Below are 7,618 nucleotides of genomic sequence, written 5' to 3'. Positions count from 1 at the left end.
TGCCGGGACCGTACAGGTCGATTTTGTAGCGCTTGGGTTACATTTCCACGCGCGGTGCTGGTGTCTTACCCTTAGTCTCCGTCGCAGAAGAGAGAAATAAACCTTCTAATCAATGTATTCTCTGAGAAAAGATATTTTCAGACTTGCCCTGCCCGTGTGTCTGTGTGACAACACAGGGTAGGGAGCAAAGAAAACAGCAGCCCCGGCGTGGGACGAGGCTGGGACCCCTAGCAAAGCCTTTCCTCCTCGAGGTGTGGGTGGACGAGGCTGGGGCCTGGCTTGACGGGTCTGAAACGGAATCAGAATTCAGCTCTCGAGAGTGGCCTTGAGAATCTATGCTCGCTCTTGGGCCGCTCTCCCTACCGTCCCCGGCAGTTCCCAGAGGGGAAACGGAGGCAGGGAGAAGTGACTTGCTCAGAGTCACGTGACTGTCGAGGGCCCCACCTTCCTGCCTCAACTAATCCTGCTTCCTCCTGCTGCACCGGGACCCCACGTGTCAACCTGCTCAGACTCAGGATTTCATTTGAGGTTGGCCGTGGGAGGGTCGGGCTCCTGCCTTGGTGACGGACGCTTTTTGCTCTGCCCTGTATGCCGTTCTGCCCTCACACTGGCTGTAGGGGAGGGCTGGGATCCCTCCTGGGGATCTGGGATCCCTGGGGATCCCTCCAGGGCCCTGGATCCCGCCGGGGTGGGGTAAGGCTGTGGCCGAGGCCAGAGCAGACGGTAGAGGCATGTGCCTCCACGCTGTCTCCAGCTTCCTTCTATCTCCACTTTCTCAGGCTGAGCCTTATCTCTCCCAGATAATGGACTCCTCTCCGGCCACCACATTCTCTGGCACCCAATAAGGATGAAGCACTGACTTGGGGTGTGGCGGGGTGGGGGTGGGGGGAAGAAAAACCCTCAGTGCTGAGCACTGACTCTCTTTGTCGCTTGAAGAGGCTCCTATGTTTTTTCTCCTTGTTAATCTAGGAAAAACAAAGTTCCTCGTTGGTTAATTCACTTGGGAGAGCTGGGACAGTTGTGTCATTTCAGTCTCCTACTCTTGGCTTACCCCACGGGTGCTGCCTCACTCAATTCTCCGCCTAGAGGCACCGCAACTCAAAGTTCAAAGGTGAATTCCTCTATTTTGCTCAATTCTCAATTGGATGTCTAGTTTGAACCTCAGAATGGCAGAAACCGAATCTGCCAACACAGGGCAACTTTCCTCTTTCCCTGGGGTTGGGTCTGAAAATCTGGAGGCTGATGGGACACCCAGGTTATGAGGCTGCAGGGGCCAGGCTCTTACTCGCCACCTGTTCGTGCTGATGTCTGCTGCACTGTCCATTGTCCTCATTCCCTCCACATGTGATGCTTCTCTGTGGCCCTTCAGGGCACCTGGAAACTTCTGCTGCTCTCACACCACGATAGGGAAAGGGGAACTTTCTGGGGGGCTGACACTCTGTCTGCCTAGACATAGTGCAGCCATTTTTTGCTAGAGCTTAGCCACATTCTTCAGGGCTCCACCCAGGATGGGGGCATAGGCCCCTCCCCTCCAGGGTTCCAGAAATCGTTCTTAAATTTTCTCATTTGCTGCTACACTCAAATCTTGGGGTGTGGAGGGAGGGTAACATGGGACTCCTTCTTAGGAACCCGCTACTATCTGAATTACTTTGCTTCTGACTCTCCCTTTCTCCCAACTTGGGAATTCTTTTTCGTAATTGAAGTGTGATTGACATACGATCAATTACATACAATACAATGTATTAGTTTCAGGTGTACAACATAGTGCTTCAACTTTTGCATGTATTGTGAAATGATTGTCTCAGTAGGTCTAGTTACCAGCCATCACCATACAAAGTTTTAATGCCATGTTTTTGACTGTATTCCCCATGCTGTGTGTGACACCTCCATGACTTATTTATTTTTTAACTGGAAGTTTGTACCCCTTGGGCCCCTTCACCCATTTTGCTCCCTCCACTTGGGAATCTTTTATCCAGGATGAAGGGCGGGACTCACCTTCTTTCCATGCAAAAACCCCCTGTGTCTGCCATAGCCTGGTCTCCTCGGACCTGAGCTTTCGAGGTTCCTTTTCCTTCTGCCTTCTGAGTGAAAAAATTACACACACACACACACACACACACGTGCGCGCGCTTGACTAAGATATAATTTACAGACCATAGAATTCAACCATTTTAAGTATAGAGTTTGCTGAAAAGTCGTAAATTTATATAGTGCAGACATCACTACAACCAGGTTTAGAACATTTCCGTCACCCCCAAAAAGTTTCCTTGCCCATTCACAGTTAATCTCTGCTCACCCATGGCCCCAGGTAACCACTGATCTACTTTTTGTTTCTATAGTTTTGCCTTTTCTGGAAATCTCATATAAGTGGAATCATATAATATATAGCCTTCAGTATCTGGCTTCTTTATATCTCTATCTCTCTCTCTTTATCTCTATCTCTATCTCTGTCTCTGTCTCTGTCTCTAACTCTATATCTATATATAACTTAAACTTCCTTGATGACTATGATTCACATGGTCTGCTGATGAGGGTTGGGAAACATGGATTCCCATTCAAGAAATCTGGCCGCGCATGGAGGCTACGGGTATGGTGGCAGCTGGCCGTGACACGGGGCTAGGGAAGGGCTTGTTCGATCTAAGGTGTAAGAGGCTTGAGAAGCTTAAATGCTGATGGAAACGTCATTAGCGAAGGAGAGGTCGAAGATGCAGGCAGGTGTTGGGCAGTGGGCTGAACTGAGAGCATGGGGTCTTTAAGATGGGGAGGAGCCTGGGGCCTTGAACTTGGGGGAAGGGGCGCCCCTTGGGCGGGAGGAGGGAAGGTGGGAAGGACAGGCAGGGTAGGGGGTTTGGTGGGCACTGAGGACATTCTCCTCTTGCTTCTCATCCTCCTTCTTGTTTCTCCGTCACCCACTGCGAGTGAGGAGGGTGGAGTGTAGACAGGAAATTTGAGCAGAATGTAAGTCTGAAATCGTGCTTGCGGAGGATGGGAGGGTGACGTGATCAAGGAGACACCGTTGGATGCCAGGCAGAGTGAGAGGCCCAGACAGTGCTGGTGAGCATGACTTCTTGATGGTACCACTCTGGATATGCCATTTGCTCCAACACTCTTAGTAGCCTGGGTGCACGTGGGAAGAAGATAGCATTGGGTGGATTTGGCATTTAAGTTTCACCTGGTGACAGAGATGGAAGAAGGGGCAAGGAATTTAGGGTGTTGGTAGGGGAAGGCTTGAATAACGTGTTAAACCCAAGTTGAGTATAGAGGGTGGTGGAGTGATGGAGAAAGGTGTGTGTGTGTGTGTGGGGGGGGGGGTGGTCAGTAGATAATGGGAGCTGCTGAGGGCACTTCAGTAGGGTGCTGGGAGTCATTGAAAGAGAAAGCTGAAGGGAAGAGAAGCCCTCATCCCATCCGAGAGAGGAAGGTCTGAATTTGGGATCAGAGGGAGCACTTTCTGTGGTGAAGGCACCCGGTGGCGGAACGCGAGTGAGGAAAAATGATGGAGACGAGAGGTCAAGGATTTGGGAAGGCCGGTGTAGGAGGGCCTGTCCACAGACACCGCGGAGCTTCTTCCTGGTAACAGGGGGCTGCCGGAGAGAGGGAAAGCGGTGGAACGACCAGGTGGGCTGTTTGATGGGAAGAGGCAGCAGAGGTGGTAACCTCTTTACCCGAGACCCCTCAGGTAAGGTGGTCTGGGCACCTCGAGAGGGTCAAGGAGGTCTCAAGAAAGCTGCATGGGGCGTGGAAGATGGCCAGACTTCATTGACGATGAGGCTTTTGGGGGAGTGGTTTCAGTGGAGACTAGGTTTCCGAGAGGGCCAGCAGATCAAAGCTGGGGATGCTGACACCCCCTCACCTGTTCAGAAACAGCGAAGAACAAAAACCAACCCAAGGTGTAAGCTGCCCTCACAGTCTCTGTAAAAGGAGCGGCTCATCCACGTTTTATTTTTAAAAAAAATTTTTTTTTAACGTTTATTTATTTTTGAGACAGAGAGAGACAGAGCATGAATGGGGGAGGGGCAGAGAGAGAGGGAGACAGAATCGGAAGCAGGCTCCAGGCTCTGAGCCATCAGCCCAGAGCCCCACGCGGGGCTCAAACTCACGGACCGTGAGATCGTGACCCGGGCTGAAGTCGGACGCTCAACCGACTGAGCCATCCAGGCGCCCCTCATCCACGTTTTAAATAGCTGAGGGGGATTGCCTCATTCCTCAGCTACAGTAGGGAAAGGAACTAAAATCGTCCGTGATGCTTTTCTGGTCCAACCTGCATCCTGCTATTTATGCTTCCTCTTTGTCGTCCTGAATCCCTGCTGGGTGTGCTGCTGCCCAAAGGCCCGGAGACGGGAATGAATGATGTGCCTTCATCCAGCAAAATGGGCTTTCCGCTGTCCCTACTGTTGTATAGGTTATTGGCGGTGGTCAGTTCTGAGGAATAATATAAAAGTGTCAGTGGAGATCGTTCTTTATGAAAAAAGTGAAAAACTCAAACGAACAAACACTGCAAACACCTCTTTGTTTTATGGAGGATAAATGCGTCATTTCATCCACCTAATGATTTTTGATTTCTGAAGGTTGGGTGCTATTCAATGCTTCTGTTTGTCCCTCTCAGGTCCTAGACGCTTAATCTTTTCAGGACATCTCATCACCTTCCAGCATCTGAAATCACCATGTTTGCCTGCAACGTGTGGACTAGGGAGAAATGACTATTTCAGTTGTGCAGGCTAGTCCACCACCTTCATCCAAGAAATCCGTGTCCCAAAGTGACTTTCTGACAGTTGGTAAGAGCCTGTTCTTCCTCAGGTGGCCCCAGTTTCAGCTCGCTTCTCTTAAGGGAACGCTGCACCGTGCTGAGTGAGATCACAAGGCTTAGAGGTGGATAACCGTTTTGACTCCGGGTGATTTTTACCTTATGCTCTGACTTTGGATTTCCATTGTAAACCCATTGCATTTTGGATTTTGCAATTTGCAAATCCGTTGTATTTTTTTTCTGGGGTCAAAAGATTCCGTTGAGTTCCTTAGTCTTTTCTTAGAGACATTCCTAAATGGGGCTATTGTAATGAGTGGCGAATGAAAGAATATAGGACCCTTCATTGAATCCCTACCCTGGGTCCATGGTAGATAATTACAGGATCCTCTGTCTGTTGCCCCCCTCCCTTAACATCCTAGGGGACATCTCGCCCCCCAAACTCTTATGGCTTGTCGCAGGGACTAACGTGTTCTAGCGTGACCTGCACCGTTGGCCTCTGTCAGGTGATATCGGGTGGCTGCTGACCCGAGCTGGGCCAACCGGTCCCTTACTGTTGGATTTGGGAATGGAGGAGGGTGGCCAACTTGTCCCAGTTTGCCCAGGACTTTCCCAGTTGGGGCACAAAAAATTTCCACGTCCTGGGAAACCCTGCTGTCCCCAGCAAAGGGAGGCAGTTGGCCACCCTAAGCGGGACAGAACATTAAAGCCAGTGTTTCTCTGTCACCGAACCTGTGAGTGAGTCTCTAGTGAGAGAGGTTGTGCTGACGTGGTGGCCCTGGCAGAGAAGAGAAACTGAGAAAGAGACACTAGCCTTATCTTTGTACTTCCCGTGCTCTGCGTATGGACCCTCCTCACAATCCGCCAACCAGGGCATTGCAATTTCTGCTCATTTATGTTGAATAGAGCTTTGCCATCTCAACCAAAAGAAGCCTGACCAAACCGTGCCACGTCTTTCCTTCCCATTTAACCTGAGAACGACCCAGGAGCTATATAGTAATGTGAAATTTTACACACAAAGAGGCAAAGGCTCAAAGATTCTAAAGGACTGAGGGTCAAGGTCGCCAAAGTAGAAAGATACAGAACTGGGAGTGACATCCATCCAGGCCCAGAGACGTCAAGTTTGGGGTCTTATTGTCACACTGCAGCTGTCTCTGATGCCAATATTGGAATCCATTAACATTGGCAAAGTTCTGGTCAGTCTGACATCTTATTCTGAACATCAGCATGTCTGGAAAGGGTCAAGGGACCAGCTTATGCTCACTTCTTGAAGTCCAACTTGCCCCCTTTGATGGGGGGATATCTTTAATGGCAGCCAATGATTCTCTCACATTTGCCACACACCTGCATTCTCCGTGTATTAGCCAATTTAACCTTTACAGCAATCCTATGGGTTATGGACCATTTTATCCTCAACTTATAGGTAAGGAAACCAAGCTACAAAGAAGTTAAGTAGTTCCCTAATCAGTGGTAGGGTTGGGAGTAGGGGTCCAGGCAATGTTGCTCGGCGTCCCCACACTCCATTGCTTCCGGGCATTCAATGATTATCCCAGTCCTGAAACCAGGTTGGGGATCAGGTGCGTCTCACTTCCTCTGGCACCGGCTGCTGTGGACTTTGGGAGGTTATTGACCCCTTTGACCTCCAGCTTTATTTTTCCATTTGTGAAGACTCAACGAGAGAGTTACGCAGGCTGCCAACTTAAGTTCCTGGCACGTGGTGAGTGTTCAATAGCGAGGGGCATACCAGTCTAGACCCCTCTCTTGATGTATTGCTTACATGTCAGTTACAGAGAATAGAATCAATTTACGTTGTTTAAGCAAGAAGTGGGGTTTTTTTGTTTGTTTGTTTGCTATGTTTCTCCTAAGGTATTCAATGCCTTACGGCATCGTTGAGAATGCTGAAGAAGCAGACTAGGTTGTCCATTCAAGAACGAGTCCCATATCTGGAGTGCAGAACTGACTGCCAAAGAAATATGGGCTCTTCAATGGAAAGGAAGCCACTGGTTCCTGCCATCCAGAAGCCATTCTATGCAGGAGGCCACCACTGCTCCTGCCGGCTCCAGAAGCAGCCCATATCTGCTGTAATCCACACCAGCAAAGAGGATGCCCTGACACCCATGGAGCTAGAGACCCTAGCACTACTACAAGGGAGCTAAATGGCTTCACGGATAAGCTTGGCCGTTGAGAGAGACGACAAAAGGACTACTTCTACCTTCTTCCACCCTCCCAGGCATACATGCTTGCATCTGATGAGCTGAGGCTAAGTGACATCAGTAACCCTAGTTGCACAGGAGTCTGGGAAATGTAGTTTTTAGCTTTCTAGCGTCTACAACTCAAGTGGGCATCCAAGAAGGAGAGTAGAATTGTGTTGGGTGCCAATGGTTGTTGGGAACCAATCTACCACATTAGGGCTGCCCCATTGGCAGAGCTAGCTGCAGGATGGTGAGTGGAGCTTCTGGGTAGAACGGTTAATGGTCAGGTGAGGAGTAGGGTGTGGACGTGGCTGAGAGCCAAACTCTCCCATCCTCTGCCTTTATAGAACCGGGAGCACACCTGCTGTGCAACCCCTCCCTGCCCCCCACCCCGCCCCTGCCCCAGGAAGCAGCCTTCTTTGCATGTCCTGTGCTAGGTGGCATGGTTTAAGGCACTGTGGGCAAAGGTTCTGGTTACCCTTTGCCACTGACAACGTGCGATGAGGCATGCTTCTTCTTCAGTAAACAAAGGGGACTGGCCGAGGCCTCTCGTCGCACTTAACAACCTCTAAATTTATAAGAAACAGACTCACTCGTGGTCACTTCATTCCAGAGCTACACTGGAGAAATAACATATTTCTTTTCAATATCAACGTTGTCAAAACCACAGTAGCTGGGTTTGCAT

The 7,618-nt window shown here is 49.9% G+C and overlaps 1 long non-coding RNA gene across 1 annotated transcript; it reads left to right on the top strand.

The window, feature by feature from the left end:
- Positions 1-919: 919 nt before the first annotated feature.
- On the top strand, positions 920-7,306 carry LOC109272991 (uncharacterized). Its single transcript, XR_002082692.2, has 3 exons — positions 920-1,111; positions 4,607-4,775; positions 6,608-7,306. It is a non-coding gene; the product is annotated as an uncharacterized LOC109272991 (long non-coding RNA).
- The last annotated feature ends 312 nt before the right edge of the window (positions 7,307-7,618 follow it).

The sequence above is a fragment of the Panthera pardus genome, unplaced genomic scaffold (assembly GCF_024362965.1).
Source record: "Panthera pardus isolate Hobbes unplaced genomic scaffold, ASM2436296v1 HiC_scaffold_22, whole genome shotgun sequence".
NCBI classification, from domain to species: domain Eukaryota; kingdom Metazoa; phylum Chordata; class Mammalia; order Carnivora; family Felidae; genus Panthera; species Panthera pardus.
The sequence above is the reverse complement of the archived record's forward strand: the minus strand, read 5'-3'. Positions and strand labels throughout refer to the sequence as shown.